The following is a 20,517-nucleotide window of genomic DNA, read 5'->3' on the forward strand; positions in this document are numbered from 1 at the left end:
ACGCAGTTCGCTTTTTCTTTTCTTTCTTTTTTTAAAGATTTTTTTAAATGACAGCTGTAGGCAATTAGTTATGAAATTGCAAATGAAGTACTGCCACAGTACATCAGTGTAGAGCTGCAAGCCATGAGCTGTTGTTCTAAAAAAAAAAAAAAAAAAGCAGCTCCACTGGGTGATAAAAAGCGGCATTTTGGGAATAGTCGGTGCTTTTATGAATTTCAGGGCAAATGGCAACACTATGTATAATTGCGCAGAACATTCCAGTGTATTCGCTTATTGTTAGTGGCTCACGCTAAACAATTTGCCATTATTGGTTACAATGCAGCCGTGTGACGTTAACATTGTAATTGCTCTCATGGAATGGCTCTTTTCTCTCAGTTCATGACAAATTTGCCATTTTATTCAGAGCCCATCAATTTAATTGGCTGCCTTGGGTTACTAAGTGGGTAATTACAGTTGTGCTGAGTAATTCCAGGTAGTGTTCGCATTATCGAGGGAAATGAAAGTGGTCAGGGAACCGGGTCAAGCTTTAGTCTTACGACTCATCACAGAGCGACTAGACTTTTGAATTCTTGGAGATTTTTCAACCCGAGTTGGCCGTCCTTCTCTGCATGCCTGTGCTCTCCTTTTACCAATTACAGTGGCCGGTTAGACCGCACTTTAGAACCTGACGGGCAAACGTTCCCGAGAAATTATAGTCTTCGTCGCCGCCGCCGATTCGCTCTTTGCATTTCCCGTCCCTTCGTTCAGGTCCGAGCTGAAAGAGATCAGGCTAATTAGGGGAAATCGGCAGCGCAGGACCAGCGCAGGACCAGGCTGTCCTTATGTGAGAGGTGCTCTGTGCCGGGGTAATTGCGCATTGTGCTCTGTGCGTGGCTGCAGGACGGGATGCGAGGGAGAGGCGATAAACCAGCCACCACGGAAAGGAAGTACAAATAACAGACATCATTTGCATGTCCTCTTATCTGCTGTGGCCTGTGAGGTAAACGATCCGCTGCTCTGTCTGCACAGTTCATTATTCGGTAGTGCAGATGGCAAGGCACTGTTATATAACATAACATTATGGATTTGTATTCATTTATTTGCTTTCCTTAACCCTTTAAGTTCATTCTATGTTTTTACAGTGAAATTTCCTATAAATCTATTCACACGATTTTTCCTGTTTGAAAGCGTTAGAACTCACGGTTCTAACTCTATGAACTATTTTACGATGTCAATGTTTTTAGCAACAACAGTTTCTTATTTTGTAACATGGGTGGAAAAACAAGCTTGGGGGGGTCCTCACCTTCAATGCGTTTTGGAATTCCACAGACGACACAAATCATGGTATAGTCTATATCACGGCAAGGATTCAGCAAACAAAATCTATAGTAATTTTTGTCCCAAAAATGTGATAACTTGGAGAAGCATCTTTAGACTGTCTATTGTGTACTTAGCAATTCTCTAAGTACACAGTTTTCATTGTTGTCTGTTTTGCCATTGAATACACGCCTAAAGTATTGTGTACATAGGAATGAGATTATCTCCAGTTTCTATAGACTCTCTGAAACAAGATGAGCCCACCTGGGTGGGGGTGGGGGGGGGGGGGGGGGTTGGGGAGAAGAGTTGAGTGTCATCTGCATAACAGTGATAGGAGAAGCCATGCGAATTAATAAGTGAACCAAGATATCTGGTGTATATGGAAAACAGCAGAGGACCCAGTAAAGATCCCTGTGGTACTCCAACAACAAGGGGATGAGGAGCAGAGGCAGACCCCATACAGGTGACCTGGTAGGACCTATCTGCAAGATAAGAAGCAAACCAAGACAGAGCAGTCCCAGAAGTGCCCATCTCAGCCAAGCTGGAAAGGAGTAGTTTGTGGCTAACCATGTGAAATGCTACAGACAGGTCTAGGAGGATCAGGACAGAGGAGAGGCGTGAGGGTCTTGCAGTGGCAAGTGCTTCCATCACAGCCAGAAGGGCAGCCTCTGTTGAGTGCCCAGATTGGAAGCCAGACTGCTGAGGGTCTAGCAGGGTCTATTATAGTGACGAGTGACAGAAGCATTTTAGCCAATGAAATTACATTTTCTAATGTTGCATAGGTTGTAAGGCTTGCATAAAATGACACATATTGTTTCTCCTACTTAAACAAATCATAGCTTTTTAAGCACACACGGTGAAAAAACTACGCACTAGCAAAAAAATGTCTTGAGGCTTTATGCCTAAAAATGTTGTTGCTTTATAACAAATAATTATTTTGCAACGCCTAAGTCTAAACAGATGACTTGGGATTTGGAGGCTTTTGGATCACTTGTCTGAGTGAATAATTCTGAGGAGGACAGTGAAAATGGCTTTAACTCCGCAGCAGAGTGCATGTTCAATGAAGGACTTTTATATCGGTGAGCGTCTAAATACATTCTCAAAATATTTTTTATAATATTCAGTATGCTTATAAATAAGGAGTAGGCCTGATTTTGAATGATAAATGTGGCATGTGAGATTACGGGATGTGTTTTACATGTTGATAAGGGTGCGGTATTTGCCGAAAACCTCAATCAGTGGTACTCAATCAATGGATTGGTAAACTAGATAGCTAATGTAGTTATTTTCTACAATCTTACAGACCTCATGCTGCCAGAGGTGGCAAGAGGAGAGCAAGGAGAGGGTTGTGGAGAGGGGTAGAGAGGGAAGGGGGAGCGGGAGAGGGAGGGGGACAGGCAGGGGGAAAGTGAGCTAATTTCAGCCTGTCTTCCACAAGCATGTAGTATGCAATATATTGTATTTCACACCTCTAAAGACCCATAATATCATATGATTGCCAAGTGTTATTTTGGAGAAAACTCACCTTGAAGATGAGTTGTAGCAGTATTCTGAATGTGATGTAGTGGTTGTAAGGCACCGACTGGTGGCTTGCAAGAAGGGAGTTGTAGTAATACAGACAGGAGATTACCATAGCCTGGAAGAGTAGCTGGGTGGAGTATGTGGTCATGTATGGTCGAATCCTCCTGATGTTGTGCAGGAGGAATTTGCAGGACCGTGATGTTCCCATGATGTGCTCCTTGACGTCCAGCTGCTCATCCAGGACCACCCCCAGGTTCTTCACAGAGTGAGAGGCAGCCACTGTAGCACCATTGACAGTGATAGTGAGCTATCCTAGTACGGAGGTCCTGTGAGGAATGAACAGCAGCTCTGTCTGGTCGAGCTTGAGTTTCAGGTGATGCCTGGCCATCCCCATCTGCATTGCGATGTCAGATATTCTCTCATTAACCTGCTTGCCAGAGGAAGGGAAGGAGAAGAAGAGTTGTGTACCATTAGCACAGCAGTGATAAGAAAAGCCATGTAAAGTAATGACTGAGCCAAGAGATTTAGTGTAAATGGAGAACAGCAGAGGCCCCAGTACAGATCCCTGTGAAACTCCTGTAACAAGGGGATGAGGTAGAGACAGACCCCATATAATTCAACCTAATAAGCTTGTAAGTAGCTATTAGCTTGTACGGTGCTTTAATACATTTCAACTGAATGATTACTGTAAATAAAAGTACTGTAATTGTTATTACAGTAAACATACTGTGAAATGTATTACAGTAACTTGCAAGCCAATTGCAACCAGGAAGTTACTGTAAATTTACAGTATTCCTATTACAGTGTACAGATAAAATAAATATCCAAACGTGATTCACTCTTGTGCTGTTTGTCACTTTCCAGCAATAGATCAATAATAAAGAACTAGTTCATCCAAAACCAAAATGTTTTTTTGTTTTCCTGAAATACTGTATATTTGCTCATATATGTACTGATGGGCATTAAGCATCGTTGTTGCATGAAAGTATGTTGTTCCTAGCTCCTTCTAGAGATTTCTGTGATTTCTGAAAGTGAGCTGACCTCTCAGGTAATCATTTTTGGTAACTGAATGTGTGCCACAAATACATGTTTGAGTACCTTTTACATTGTGGCTTGTTATAGAAATGATAATCAGTACAAATAGAATGTGTGAAGGTGTTTTGTTTTCATTTTATTATATGAATTTATTATATGCCACATTTCCCCAACATAAATTAAGCTAAATCTCAACGCTACAGTATTGAAGCTAAGGACATGTTTATTTAATGTTTAAATGAAATAGAACTTGGATCAAAGGGGAATCTGTCAGACAGCGTTCAAACACTGATCCTGTGTGAACACTGATCCTGTCATTGAGCCCACAAAGCCTTGCCTTTACTTCACTTCGCTCCTTTTCTGTCCCTATGGGACGGTTGGGAATCGGCTCTGAACTTGAACCCTGACTGCTGCTGTGAAATTATCGAACGTGGCTGTTATGACAAAACTTCATGACCTGCAATCTTTAGGCCTTGAGATTATGCCTATCTGAACTATTGCCTTTTTGTGCCATCAAGAAGCTGTGGATGTGTGAATGAATAAATATAATAGAATGGTTTATAATTGTATTTATAACCACTGGGTTGTAAATTAAAACTTGTAATAATAATAATTATAAGAATAATAATTATTATTATAATTATTATTACAAGTTTTAATTTTAGGAGGTTGTTGACCATTGTAGCTAAAAGTATGAAAAGCTTAACCTTACTAGTCAGCCTCCAAGTCTAGTATTCCATTAATATGATTACCCAGATCAGATTTTATCACCCTCTATCAAACATGAGATGTCAAATTTATTTTATAACTTTTGCTATCACCTTACAAATACTATAATGCAGAAACACAATATGTACACTCTGTTTATGATTATTTGTGTGCATTATTTAATGTTCTAATGTTACTAAATTGAATTAAACCAAGCTAGAGATGCTGGCTAGCCAGCTATCTTGCTCGTCAGCTTTTGTTTTTAGCTTTGCATCAAAGCTAGATATCCAAGAAATAATTTCTGGCCAATAAGTAAGTTGTTCACAGATGTGAAAAACATATTTAATAGCGGAATTACCTTTGCAGTGGTATTAGCATGACAGTTGGCTAGTTAGCTGGGTAACTGAACTCAGTTGCAGAATTTGCAGAATAGCCTGGTGATGTACGATTGGCTGAAACACTAAAGCGGTGGGGTGAAGGTTGGGGGGTTTGGGGGGGAAGCCTTCCAGGCTTTGGCCTCAGAGTCAACCATCGGGGCAAAAAAAAAAAAAGCGAACAGGTGTAGCATGTGGACAGGTACCATGTCTGATGTAGTGATAACCCATAAATACTCAGGGATTGGTAACTCAATCAACCACAATACCAGTGGCTTTCAAACTGGAGACCTAGTGTATGCTGATTTCTGTTACATCCAATGCATCGATTCGTTAATTTAGTTGAATATGTGTGTTTAAGTTCTCACATAAATTTCACTTATTTCCCACACAATGGTATTTGGGTTGTTTATGATGGAACGATTTCACCTGTCAGACTATGACATCACTAAAAATAATGCACTCAATACTGTGTAGACCTATGCCAAGGCACAACAATCTCCCCTCAGACAATGTCTTTGTAATCCCATTAGTTTTTGCGAGATATGTTTGGCCTGATGGTGGCGCTACAGGAAAGGTCATGAGATCACCAAAATCATATTCTTCTTTTGGATCATGGATGTGCATAGCAAATTCATGGCTATCCCACCATACGGACAGTAAAATGATTTTTATTTGGATAAAATGGAAGTGGGCATGGTTTGAACCAGAAGTGGGTGTAGCTTTGCGGGAAAAAAGAAAAACTAGGCAGACGATCCTATTTTAGTCTTATTGACACTGATCTAAAACCATTCTGTCTAAGACCCCCCTTTGCCTCCAGAGCAGCCTGAATTCTTGACAGCATGGATTCAGCAAGGTGCTGGGAAGATTCCTTTGGGATTTTGGTCCATGCTGACTCAACTGCACCATGGATCATGAACCTTCCGGTCAAACTCAACCCAATGCCAAACTGTTGAATTTAGATCTGGGGACTGTGCAGACCATTGGTTATACTGGAGTCACTGTCACCTGTGTGGAAGCATCGTGAGGTTATGTATCCTTTGTTACATGGCATGTAGGCATTCTCTGTTACCTGGCATGTAGAAAGGCCACAAGTGTGTAGTCAAAACAGGATAAATGGTCTTTATTAGCATACCAATACATTTCATAAGGTTTCTGGGCTAAAGATCCAGCAAAGTTGAGTAACCCACTGAGTGCAGTTGTTTACTCAACCAATGTGATGTCACTTTTGCTGGCCGATTTTTTTTCTGACAACCCATTTACTTTGAATGGTCGAAGATGGTCTTTTTCATCGTCTCCATTTTAATTTCCTTGAGTATCTTTTTGAAGATCTTCACTGGTATAATCTGTTTGACAAAAAATAAACCCTTTTCCTGAAATAATTTTAAGCTGAAACAGTGTGCACTCTCTGTGAGGTGTCTGAAGCTTTACTCATCATGTTGTGATGTAACGGATTTGTGAGGATTGAGTTTTGGAATAAGGGTTAAGGGCGTATGCGCACACATGTTATACTTTGCTGCAGAATACCCTTTCTAATCCATCTCATCTGATTACTGTTACCATGGTTTCACACAACCCATATTCAGGGGGATAAAAGTAAATATGTGGAAGGTTTAGTACTGCATTATAAACCAATACTTATATTACTTCCTTAGTTGTCTCTTGCTTCAACGTTTACTACAGCCTTTGCATGGAATTGTATTAACTTCGTATACATAATTTCACTACGCGGTGAAGATTACGTTTAGAATATTGCAATTTTTTTTCTCTTTAAATAGCTTTTTGATGTCTGGATAAGCATAGATTATGTTCAGATAGTATAGTGCAAAGTGATGCTGCACTGTGGAATTTGAAACTCGAGATTTACAGCAAAAAAATATCACAGCCTTTACAGAAAGAACACTATAATTCAAAGCTCCGAAGGTACCAGATAAAAACTGGGGAGTTTCTTATCTCTCGATCTGTCAGTCCCTGGAGCAGAAAGTAAGGATTTGGAATTAAAGGGTGTTCATTCATCAAACCCACAGACCCCAGGGAGGCAGGACCAAAAGAATGACCTCACTGGAAAGCCCTCAAGACGGTTTGACCTTGCGTCACCTTCAACCCTGAGGCAGCTCCATTCTGGGCTGTGATCATCTTCATTTGAAGAATTTGAGAATGTATACGGCTTGAATAATTGTCCGCACAGGCATCTCAAGTAAATTGGAGGGGCTCGATTTAATAAAGTCAGTGGTGTCTGAACAAAGCCACCTCCGTTGGGTGGTGCGTAATTAAAGGAGACAGAAGCAGAGTCACCCTTTCGCCCTCAGATTGCGGGGGAGGTGGGGGGAGGAGAGGAGCAGGGGAGAGGAGCAGTGCGTTACAAGGCCATTTACTCCAAGGGGGTGCAAAATGGAGAAGGGATTAAACTCTCAGTCACCGTAATGTTGATTTTTTTTTTATTTTGCACCTTTTTTATTACAATAATAGATTTGTATTTTGAGAGTCTCCTGCATCAAACCTTGGGTGCCTAGTCCTCACATCTAAAGGCATGGTGAACCAGGGACCCAGCTACAGTTATTCTGAATAAAAGTGTTGAATCTATATAGTGCGTACTCTTTTCACGGGAAAACAACAGGGTTGTGATGAGACAAAAACCGTGAGAACGCCTTGTGATTGTGTGGTAACAGCAGTTAAATTGTGCAATGTTAAACTGCAGTGATTTTAATATATATATATATATATATATATATATATGTATATATATGTATAGCTGTATAAAATTAATTAATTAGTTGGCAGACAAATAATGCCCCATTCTTTAGAAGGTGTAAAAAAAAAATATATACATTGTATGATTACGATCTCTTTTTTGTAAATTTTGTATGACAGAGTTCATAAACCCAAGGTATTGCCATTAAACGTTTAATGAATGCTTTTGATGTACCCCGTTCCTAAGCACACATATTACCATAGACACTTAACATGCAATTATACCTTTATCCTCTCCTACATGGCAGACCCAGACAATCACGAAGGTAAATTATCTCTCTTGATTATTATAATTCAGTGAGCTCTACAGGACAAAGTGCAAGGCTTGTTTCTGGTGCAAATAAGTACCATCTTCCCTGGTTAACTGGCATCTAATACACTGAGTAGTGTCACAGGAAGTGCTTCCGTGGTGCAGGCCAATTCCTATCCCACCTGTTAAGAGTTATTTATTAATTTACGGTGAATTTTACGGTGTTTCTGAAAGTTGCATCACGGACTACAATGACTCCTTCAGCTAAGTTCAACATAAGCTGCAGTGCTGTGGTTCCAGGGGTGCTTTAACTCGTCTGCAAGCACTCTGCTCCACGCTTATGTCTGCTAGCAATTTATACGCTCTGCACATCTCTTCAAGGGAAAGTGTTTTGTAGAAAAGTATCTGAAGCCATCTATGAAACCAGCATTAGTGTATTTCTGATGGATGAGTCAGTCACAGCTTCATACAGGAATTGGATGAAATGGCAATGCAGCTATACAAGAACTCTCTCCTATACTTTAAGGTCACACCCCTGCCCCCTAGCACACAAACACACACACACACACACACACATACACACCTCTGCCCTAACTCCATGGTGTGAATCATATAAACTCATGCCCCTCCCTCTGATAGATAAATAGATGTATAGATAGAACAAGGATCTATTTTCTGGCTGGCAAAGTGGCATTTTTATCATGGATTTTTGACGCGCCTGAGCGCATTTAGTAATTTGGTGACTCGGTGTGTGCCGATTTGGGCGGATATGCGCTGTTGGGAGAGTGTCAGTGAAAATCAAGCTGCGCACTGTAATTTCAGGACAGCACATTGCAATTTTGATGCCAACATAGTCCAAGACTCACGCCTTCACCGTCTGGCTACTCAGACCAGGTCTATGTCAAAATTCGTAGTCCGGAGTATGGCTAATTCTGGGGCTTCCCCAAGCCACACTCACATGATCATAATGTATTCAAAAGCCAATCAATCGTTTTCGTGGATCATGAAATGTTCAATTTGACTTTGATATAAATCATCCAAGCAGGACAAATGCTTGCTTTCTTTTATGTTAATTTCTGTATTTATTTCTGTTTTTAATTGTTTATGCCAGTAGTCCCACGAGTACTGTATTGCATTATTTTTCCTACATCCCACCTGTAATGAGAAGGATGACAATAAACAAAACTTGAACAATCTTCATTTTAATTATGTGACTGTAATTAAAATGATAGCTACATGCTAGCTGCATGCATTAACTGCATTAGTTACAGTATCTCATGCCAAGATAATTTAACATCATCTGCTTTTTGCATTTGGCTTGAGGTGCCATAGATTCTTCCACAAATCCTTATTTTTAAATTTCAAATATGTAATTAAGTACCACCTTCCCTGGTTAACTGGCATCTAATACACTGAGTTGTGTCACAAGAACTGCTTCTGTGGTGCAGACCAATTCCTATCCCACCTGTTAAGAATTATTTATTAATTTACTGTGAAACTTGCGGTGTTTCAAAAAGTTGCATCACGGGCTACAAGGTCTCCTTCAGCTAAGTTCAACTTAAGCTGCAGTGCTATGGTTCCAGGAGTGCTTTAACTCGTCTGTAAGCACTTTGCCCCTCGCTTATGTCTGCTAGCAATTTGTATGCTGTGCACGTCTCTTCAAGGGAAAATGTTTTGTAGAACAGTATCTGAAGCCATCTATGAAACCAGCCCTAGTGTATTTCTGGTGGATGAATCGGTCACAGATTCATACAGGAATTTGATGAAATGACAATCCAGTTATACAAGAAGTCTCTCCTATACTTTATGGTCACGCCACTGCCGCCCCGCCCCCCACCCCAAGCACACACCTCTGCCCTAACCCCATGGTGTACGATTTCCTGGAATCATATAAACGTATGCCCCTCCCTCCAATAGATATATATATATATATAGATATATAGGCTTCCCCAAGCAACACACACATGATCATAATGTGTTCAAAAGCCAATCGTTTTCGTGGATCATCAAATGTCCAATTTGACTTTGATATAAATCATCCAAGCAGGAAAAATGCTTGCTTTCTTATATGTTAATTTCTGTATTTATTTCTGTATTTAATTGTTTATGCCCGTGGTCCCAGGGGTAGTGTGTTCCATTATTTTTCCTACATCCCACCTGTAATGATAAGAATGACAATAAACAAAACTTGAACAATCTTCATTTTAATTACGTGACTGTAATTAAAATGATAGCTACATGCTAGCTGCATGCGTTAACTGCATTAGTTTACTCCTCCCACGCTAATTTAACATCTGCTTTTTTGCATTTGGTTTGAGGTGCCGTAGATTCCTCCACGATGACTCTGCAATAGGGTTATCACTTTTTCATTTTTCTTTTTAAAAATTTCAAATATGTAATTAAGTGTTTCAACTTGAGATCCCATTGCCCAGGTGAAATTGGGAACGGTGTGCTCATGAGAGAGTTCAATATCAGAGACCGATAAAAATCATGTTATTGTTTTGTCTGGAGAGTATACCGTTTGGTAGCCCAAAAATGAAGTTTGTGTGTGGCTCATGCTATTCACATAGACTCTAAGCTATATATTCCAAATGGAAAGCCAAAAGAAAAAAAAAGTAGTAACTCAACCACACCTCAGGAATGCCATTTGGAAATATTATGGGTTCTTCGCCAGTGCCAGTTACATCAATTTCTTTCACTTTGTACAGTCAATTAAACATTGCTTGAGCCTGCAGATCACAGAGAATGGATTTTAATTCAATTAAATTGTTGCATTGATATGATAAACATTAAACAGAATCAAATGATTTTTGGGTGACATCTGGGGAAAGGGACCACATGGCTTGAGTGCATTGGATTAGAGACCAAGAAACCTTTGATGTGAACGCAAAGATATTTTCCAATTAATAATGAATGCATGACTACGAAATGAATGTGTCTAATGTAAAAACATTCCGATGCTTAACTGTCCCATTTGGAATTTGAAGTAGCTTTGTGTTTGACGACTCATTAAGAGAAACAAAGCATTTTTTGTCATATGGCCCATATTTTCATTTAAAAAAGGTGGCAGATTCCTTTTACAATGGGCACGCTAGCATTTCCCTCCTCTTATCATGTCATTCCAATATGTACATTGGTTTGACCTCTAATCAGACAGTGGCAGTTAAAGCTTCACGGAAAGGAGTAGGCGGGGCTGAATACTGAATAGTCTTCAGAGAAAGCATTAAAAGCGTGGCATGTGTCTTTAAACAATTTTATTTCGCTCTTCAAAGACCGCGGCCCACAGGGAGAGCTGTGTGCAGCGATCATGAATGGAGCCGAGTCTTGCTGCTGCATACCAAGCAGGGCTCTTTCAAAAGGCGGAGAAAAAAAAAACTCCAATGATGCTCTGTGAGTATCAGCCTGTAGAAAGGGCACAACCGTGGATCTTTTTTTTAAAAATTAGCATTTTTAACTAAACGGGCGCTATGGAGCCGTTGCGAGGGTGCGATCCGTCCAGCCGATGACTCATCACAACGCCGAACGGCGAAGGCGCGAGCGGCCAAACGGTTATTAGCGAGAAATTAGCCGTGCGATCTGAGTGCGGGCAGAATGGGGGGTTCTCTCATTAGGATGGGGCGCGGGGTGCCGAGGCGGCCGGCCGCGGACCAATCAGGCGCGCCGAACCGGCTCTGCCTCTCCTCTTCCTCCGGCACGCTCCGCGCATCACAGATGCCACGGAGTGGGCTCGCAGAGCACAGACTCCGGTCTCTGCCCAGAGAACCGTCACGTTACTACTCTCGCGGTAGGATCTTTATCTGAATAATTTGTAAAAAATGTAACCCGGTGAATGATATTGATTGAATTGCAGTATCTGAAAAAAAGAAAGAAAGAAAAAAAACAATGGCAGAATTAAATAAGGAACTGAACTCTAACCAAACTAATATGGCTTGGGAAGATACTTTCTAGAAAGTACTGTACAGAGGCTTTACTGGAAAGCTGGTGCGTTTCTCCGTGCGCTACTAAGAAACTGCTTTGCCCTTTGAAGCTTTGATGGACAAGCATAGACGACATTTAAAAACAGGCTCCCGATGTTTAAACTTGCAGCTCAGCCCCCCCCCCCCCTCCAACCCCGTACCCCCCCCCCCCCCCCACACTCCCCAACCCCCTTCCCCTTTCATACCAAGCCTCCTGCATCTGCTGAGCCGCCGTTGCTAAGAGACGAGCCCCGTCAGCTAGCGCGGCTGCCCGAGTGGACTTGGATGTCTTCATGACGAATGGGCCGGCCCCGGAGAGGCACTCTGTTTACTCGCGCCTCCTGCTGGTGAAACAGCGGTGGCGCAGCGGGCGCGGGCCGCAGATGGTGCGCACGGCCCCGTGGGAAGCCCTCGTCCTCCGCGCCCTTCGGACTCCCAGCCGAGCCAGAAAAATTCTCACGGATGTCCGCGTGAGTAAAAAAAAAGAAAAAAAACAAAACCAACGCGTGCGGTAAAATACGCAAAATCTAATTAAGGGGCCCTGAGCGTTCGCTCACGTTATCGCTCGTTTCAGGGGTTTCTGGAATCCGCCACGGTTCATTAGGTCTGCTGACCTCTTCTTTTTTTTTTTTCCGTTCGTCCTGCGTCACGATTAATATTCATTTTCCGCTTGATTGCCACGTGCGGATCGGACCGGGGCTCACATTCATAACGGATCGCAGGCAGGAAGCGGCGGGCCTGCGGGTCGGCGCTGACTACGCCGGCGGGTCTCAGGCGGGTCGTCCTCTCCGGGCTATTTTCGGATTGCCGCGTTATCCGCAGTCGGTTTGCCGCGCTTCCGCGCCGAGGAGCAGAAATGTGTCACTGTGAACCCCCTCCTCCCCACTCCCCAACCGTTACCGTAAGCACCGCTGCCCCTCCCCCCCAATCCCCCCGTGTGCCCACGAGGGATGGCAAACGAAGCCGGTTCCGTTCTCAGCGGACCCTGACGGGCGGCGAGTCGCCTGGTGGCTTGTTGTCTTCTCCCCCGGGGAGCGCGGAGGTTTGGATCGATTCTGCCCTCAGCCCCCTGCCCCCCTGCTCCCCCCCTCCCCCTTCCCTCCTTCCCTCCTTCCCCGAGCCCCGCCGGTGCTCCTGTCAAGAGCAAACAGCCTAATCTGTCTCTATTGTGGAGGGGCCCCAAGGGCCCGGAATTTTGTCGGAGCGGGAGGCAGTTAGGAGGGGACGCTCCGGTGCCCGTCCTGTAAATAATCCTCCCGTTTGGGGGGGGGGGGGGGGTAGGGGATGGGGTGGCCGCAGGTTACTGGTGGCGAATGGTGAGGTCCCCAGATGGGAACGTTCGCCTCCGAATAGTGCTTCTTGCCAAGGCTTTCCGACTCAGCTGACCGCTGCTGTAGCCCTTAACCACCAGAGAGCTGCTGCTTAGCGCCCTGCTTCAGCTTCAGCGCTGGCAAGTACGGGAAGGCTACGGCGTTAATTCATTAATCCAACCGGCAGGAGCAGAGGAGCTCGGTGACTGAGCACAAGGTGCGGCTATTTCATGAGCCGGGAAATCCAGCCCCCCACCCTCCACCCCCTACCGTGTTCAAGAACCTGACATGCATGAATGTGACATGTTTGGAAAAATATCCTCCGACAAGCTTTTTTGCACAATACATTTCCTGTCAACACGAATGACTATCGATTACCGCCTTAAGGAGACCATATTAAAGCAGTATTTATAACTGCGAAACCCTGAATTTCTTGCATCTTTATAGATTAGCGGATGGTAATAATGCCTCTGGCAAACCTGCACACTATATTTCAGAGATGTTTTGGAGCATATTATGTGCGTGGTGCTAAAATAGAAATACAAACACATTCTATTTTAAGACCCTTCAGTTTTCCCACACACATTTGCATGCACGTTTAGAAACGGACAAGTATATTAGCTTAGGTACAGGAAGAATGTGCGATATGTGTACATTCATTCGGGCATTCAGCCATACGCCACAGGTTAATTATTAAAGGCAGGAAATTGCATGCGAGGGTGACTTCTAATGACTGCCGATTTGACGGGGAGTCGAGCTCGCTGGCGGCGGGCAGCGCTTCTACCCGTAAGCGCTAATTGCCCGACTGCAAACACGGGGTTTTCCGTCACTGCCTACTTTCTCTTTAAAAGCCATGCCAACTGCTCAATGAGTGGCAGCCAATTAAAATATTTACACAAATCTGTCCGACTAAAGACTGCGGAACACAGTTGTCGCTCCACTCCATGGTGTCCAGATAATAGGCCGCGTTTAATAAAAAGGCTCAAATTATGCGACCGGGTTGGTTATTTTTAATGCTTTTCCCTTTTAACCCCCAATGTGGAAGGCCCAGTGGTGTTCACCACTCATTGCTGATTGCAATCAATTCCGGAGAGAGCAAGACTAGCTTGCGCTCTCCTCCGAAGTGCGTAAGTTCAGCTGCTTGCCTGTTATCACGCTGTAGTCTACAGACTTGGGCTTTCCTTGACCTGAGTCAGAGGAAGGTGCTTCATGTGCAGCTAAGGCAGTGATAACCAGCCCTGTTCCTGGAGACCTACCGTACCGTAGGCTTTCAGTCAAGCCCTAACAAAGCACAACTGATTCAACAGCTGGAGATCTACCGTCCTGTAGGTTTTCACTCCAACCCTAACAAAGCACACCTCATTCAACAGCTGGAGATCTCATTGAGCTGCTAATAAGTAGAATCAGGTGTGCCAAATTAGGGGTGAAATGAAAATCTAGAGGATGGTACATCTCCAGGAACAGGGTTGGTTACCACTGAGCTAACCAGTGAACTGCAGGCATTCTAACGACCAGAAGGGGGTGCTGTTTTGTGGCGCAGTCCAAGCAACCCTCCATCAGCACCCCTTGCCCCCCAGGCGGTGCTTGAGCCAGCTGTGTTTTGCCATGTCGGGGTCTGGGTTCGATGCCAGACTGCACAGCCTGTCTAGAACAGTGCCTTAACAGGATTCATCTACTTTAATTGCTTTTTTGAGGCTTGTGAGTTTCATAGCACTTATTCTGGAGGGCATACACACATTGTCTTTCTCTCTCAACCTCAGTGTCCAGACCTGAATGATAAGTTTTTAATGAAATATAACTTGAAATATCTAATTGCACATACACTGTATTTATTTATGTGAGTGTGTGACATGCACAGAGCTTCTGGCTCAAATTTTGTTTTCAAAGTGTTTAGCTATTTCTTCCCTTATTTATTTTATTTCAGTTTCTTTTTAGTTTCACCGTAGGTCAGAAGTGGTCCTTTGATTTGCAAAATTGCTTTCATTTAAATCTGCATTCTTGACTGCACTGCCGTGAAACATTTTTTGAAACGTTTCTTGACATTTTCAGTGCCATAAAGGTAATTACAAACACTTTAACTGAGTAAAGAGGGAGCAGTTCGGCAATCTATGGTGTATCCTTCTGGATCCGTTTCGATTGCATCATATTATACAACAAAGGTTTTCAGTTTTTAAAACTCCATTAGAGCTCTGTGTGAGCACTGTGCTTAGATTAAAATTACCCTTATAGTGTATGTTTCCATTTTGTATGTAAATCTCAAATGTTCTTTCATAACTTTAACATTGTACCAAGTAATACTTTAATCCACTAAAGCTTCCGATGTTATCACACCGCAAGGACTGAGGGATGAACATGAAGTATCGTGTTTCTGTAACCCTCGATAGCGACAGCTATACCTTGCAGAGCAAAAAAAAGGAACAGGAAGAGATATGATGACCCGTGCAGTCCTTTATTAAACTCGCACGGAGCAAACAAAGGAGCGTGTTCAATGCCGCGTAGCAAACCCCACGGGCCGTCCCACGCGCTGCGAAGTTATGAAGCCGTTAGCCGCGAGATGGAGCGGAGAGGAACCGGCATGTGTGATGCGGGCGTTTTCAACGTGGCGGGGGAACCGTTGGCAGCAGCACAGTGGGCCGCCCTTGCACGGAAGCGCCTGCACGCCTGCGAACGATGAGTTTTGTCTTCCAGCTTTGTTCGGTGGGTGGCCAGTTGAGCGCTTTGGAAAGAGACGAGGGGCCCTGTTTTCACAGTCGAGGCGCAATAGTCAAACTCGAGCGCTACATCGCAGCAGCGGCTAATGAAGAATAAATCGCCCGTGAGTGTGGCTGGGAAGGGGAGGGGGTGGGGGGTGGTTTTATTATTGCCAGTCGGATTGGACGCTTGCTTTCCCTTGAAAATCGGCGTGTCGATGCCTTCGCGGCTCACTAATTCCGTAGCATGAAAAGCAAGTGCTAATTTTTGAGAGTAAAGAGTGCCTCTCTCAAGCAGGGTCACTGCACCCGCACTTACGGCAAGTCAAACAAGCTTCCTCGCCTCGGTAGAACAATGGCAAGACTTCTAAGGCGGGAGGGGCAGCCGTGTCCTCTTAGAACCACAGTCCAGTGCAGAACTGGGTCAAATACGCATTTGTTTTGAATTCAAATACTTTTCTACACTTTACTGATCTTGTCTGGTGTATTGGAACCAATGAAATACTCTCAAAAAGTGCAAACCCCGCCTTACAGTCATATTGGCAGGCTCAATTACACCAGGCAAGATCAAAAGAGCACAGAAAAGTATTTGAATCCAAAATAAAAATACGTGTTTGACCCAGGTCTGGTCCAGTGTAAGGAGCAGCCTGGTCCTCATTGCAGGTCTCAAAATCATATGCAGGTCGGGTTAGGGCCAAGCATTTATGATAACTGATTTAGGTGGAGTCTGCATGTCTCACATGTAAAAAAAAACTCACATTTCTCTTATGAGCACTGTCCATTGTGCCGATTGCTACTTTCTGAGTCGATCAAACACTCAAACTCTCTAGCTGCTAAAATGTATGTTTAATCACCAAAGAAGTCCAGTTTGCTGGAACTAACTACACGGCGAATGTACAGCTTCAGGGTGAATTGCTTTTTTGACACAGTGCACGCATCAATTGGATCATGATATACAGGAACGGAACAGAGGCGGGGGGATATACTATCAACAGTGAGTTTACAACAACACAAACAAAGTCAGAAATAGACGTGACAAGATGAATTCAGAATCAGTAATAAAAAACAAGTTAGCGATGGGGGAATGTGTTCTGCTCTCTCAAGAGGGAAAGGGAGAGTCAGTTGTGTGGAAGGCATTTGAATTGGTTGTCGATTACCTGTCGATTCAGGTTACCTGTTTTTTAGTTACATTGTGGTTTACTGAAGGAATCCTCAAGTGTTTTTGATAATGGGTGTGAGTTCCTGCCCTCCTCTCTCTCCTCGTTGCGTAATGTGTGTGTGTGTGTGTGTGTGTGTGTGTGCGCAGTCTGAGCCTGTGCAAGCCGCACTGCTGTTCTCTGGCAAACACCGACTCACCGTTTTTTTTTTTTTTTTGTGGGCCGGGCCGAGCTCGGGCTTTAGCTCACTTGGGCCGGTTGGGTTGGGCTTGAATTTTCAGGCACGTTGAGTATTCTAGTCCTCACGTTGACAAATGCCAATAAAAAAAGCAAATCAAACCCCTATAATCAAAACTAGATACTGAAAGCTCTGTTATACCTGGGATACCATGGTGAAACCAGAATGTATAAAAATGTAATAAAAGCTGAGAATCTGCACTTCAACCACGTGTGAATTGTTTGTTACAATTCTAAAATTGTGGAGTATAGAGCCAAAACAAGAAAAAACATGCCTTTGTCCCAGACATTATGGAGAACACTGTATGCATACATATACACAGATAAATGCAAATATACATAATAACAGCACCCTCCTCCTCAACCTCCACCTACCCCCCCTTACCCCACCCCAAGTGCCCCTGTCATTCTCTTAGCCGACGAGATAACAGCCCCCTTCTCCTCAACCTACACCTAACCCCCCTTACCCCACCCCAAGTGCCCCTGTCATCCTCTTAACCGACGAGACCTCCCCACACCGCAGACATGTCCAGCTGGCAGGGAACCCTTCCAAAAAAAAAAGAAAAATTCACCACTTATTACCGTCTCTGATTGAATCTGGACCACGCAAGTGCCGACTGTGGCCGGTAGCTCCGCCCAGGGTACGGGACGTTGCCCAGGTTACTGGAGCTCTCATTCCGTTAGGGGTCTGCGTTTCATTGCTGCCTAGTGACCCACGCTCGTAAATTAGCCGCCTCTTGGCTGAATGCCAAAAGCTGCATATGAAATATCTTCCTCCAGCTTTACTGCGCGCAAGCTTGGGTCTGCACTGCCATGTGAAAAGAGGCAGGCTGATGACATCACATCATTTCAGAGGGGAACCGCGGTGGTCTTCAGGCCTCCGAATCGGCAGTGGGAGTCGCACATTAACGCAGCTACAGTTACTTAGTTACAGTTACCAAATTAGGGTGTGAATTGGGCATGCTCAGCCCCACGCTGGACACCAAAATGTATTTTTAAGAAAGAAAATTTAAAAATAACTATATTTCATGCATTTCCTTAGATGTGTACCCTCACAAGGGCAAATAACTGGTCCTCCCCCACACTCTCTGTGCCTCTCCAACATGACCAGTGCTTGTGCCATCCAATGACGCAGTGCCATGACGCAAATGAGTTTTTTTGCAGACCACAAATTTGCCAAACCCGGCAAGTCTTAGTGGACTAGGTGGAATAATGAGAGCAGTGGAAGATTCTGGTAGAGCTGTTACTACGTGGCCATTGGCAAGGGCGAACAACCTTGATATGTCTTGTCTATGTACGGGAGGTAGCACAGGCCTTGAGTGTAGCCATTGGACTTATAAAAGGTGAGGGAAGTGTTTGCACAGGAACCTATTCAGCCTCCTTGGCAGCTACATACCACTGCTGCCATTGCAATTGAGGGCATCAAAAGTTTTCTCTTGGAATGTTAAGTGAAGCTGGGGGAGAAGCTAACATGTCGAAAGGGAAACGTTCTTCAAACCCTCTCAGCTATGAGCAAATATTTAATGCTGCATTTGGATGCAGGTTCTGACATGGGTCAGCGCGAGCCATTTCTGCTGGAATCTCTGGCTCTCTTGTGTGCATTATTTATAGTTTATATCGATAGTTTCTGTGTCAGTGTCCCCAAAGTTAAAGTTAAAGCTGAGAGCTAGGGCGTCGTACAGTAGACAGATTCCTTCCTGGAAACAGTAGCTGAATGTGTGATGACCTTCTTGTGGGTGAAGAAGTCAGAAGGCGAAAGGGCAGCTTTTATGTGGCCATGCTAAACTTCGGCATTGCGGGAATCACGCCTTCCAGGAGCAGAGTGGTATCTCTAGGAAGACCGTTCTCTCAGGATATACGGTCTTGGCAACTGGCCCTGCCCTTAGGCAGTGAAGTACCAATCTCTAAGCTAGGTTCAGACCATGTTTAGCCAAGATATAGTTCCCATGTCTGATGTAAGTTATCTGAGCAAGTGCTTCACGTCAAAAAAACCACTACTTGTATTTGCATTTAGACAGTGCTGTCTATTACAGGAGAAATACCTAAATATCTCACAGGGCTTCTGTTCTGAGCATATTAGAGTAAAAATCATGAAGAAGGAGAGTAGTATGTTCAGAGCCTCGCAGTCAATGTTTTGCAGTTTGATCATTAGGTCTGTGAAAGTCTCTGGTCTTTTGTGTACGAAAATTGAAGATGAAGAGAGGGTGGGATGCCGTATATGACGCACTGGGGTATGCATGGATGAGTGGAGTGGGAGAGCCTGAATAACACATTTCCAGTTTGCCAATATGAGATGTGAGAATATATATATATATATATATATATATATATATATATATATATACTGCATTTGTTTGTGCATGTGCGTACGTATGTGCATGCGCATGCGTGCGCGTGTGTGCATGCACTTGCGTGTGCGTGTTTGCATGCGTGCGTACTGTGTGTCTGAGAGTCAAAAGAACAGCGTTTACAAGATGGTACGAATGACAGCCCACCTTATGAACGCAGTCCTTTGGAGAAAGCAGTATGTACTCAGAAGAAGTCCAGCCGACCAGCTCTTGAGTGTGTGGTGCCCTGCTGGGTGAGCAAACTGCACCGATGGGACCCCTTTGTGTTATCCAGGCCTTTCTGAGAGGTGGGTCATGCACTTGCACAAAAATCGAGGATAAAAACACATCCTCCGGTACGGGGAGAATAGATGCCACCTGCAGCCATTGATTTGTCTTCGTTCGAGGCAGTCACATTCACTCCGACTTCCGATTGTCGATTTTGATTGAATGTACATGCTCCCGAATTCATTTTGAGGCTTTCACTGTTCAGTCCGCCGAACTGCTTCTTTTATTTTATTTTTTTAAATTTAGCAACAAATATAAATAGTAAATGAGTACTCTACAATGTTTTTTACTTTCATAGGGTCTGCTATGTTCCAAGAATTATCACCTGTTATTTTAGCATTCAATCATGTGCATATGAATCTTCATTTGTGCGCTTTTGAAATGAAACATTTAGAGCTAATGGATAACAACAGTGATGAATTTTTTCTTTTTCCTTTATTTTTTTCTTATTTTCTAAATACATTTAAAAAATCATCCACCTTTGAAGAAGTGTGCATAGTCTGATGAAGTTTCCATAGTTACCAGTTCTTCACATTAAAACAAAAAAACAAACAAAAAAGAAAACAGTTGTGACAGTGAGGCGACATCTAATATCCCCTGACTCAAAATGAAAGCTT

General features: G+C 43.5%; 1 protein-coding gene across 3 annotated transcripts in view; it reads left to right on the forward strand.

Annotated features, from left to right (window-relative positions):
- Positions 1 to 20,517, forward strand: part of zgc:172282 (leucine-rich repeat and fibronectin type III domain-containing protein 1-like protein) — a 120,939-nt gene that overhangs the window by 44,248 nt on the left and 56,174 nt on the right. Inside the window, exon 1 of one of the 3 annotated variants that reach the window (XM_035383737.1) lies at positions 11,599 to 11,719. The exons of the other annotated variants lie outside the window; for them this stretch is intronic. The gene's annotated coding sequence lies outside the window, so the exon portion shown is untranslated. Of the gene's footprint in view, positions 1 to 11,598; positions 11,720 to 20,517 lie in introns of those variants that run through there. 3 annotated transcript variants of the gene reach the window in all.

This window comes from Anguilla anguilla, chromosome 12, assembly GCF_013347855.1.
Source record: "Anguilla anguilla isolate fAngAng1 chromosome 12, fAngAng1.pri, whole genome shotgun sequence".
Taxonomy (NCBI): Eukaryota; Metazoa; Chordata; class Actinopteri; order Anguilliformes; family Anguillidae; genus Anguilla; species Anguilla anguilla.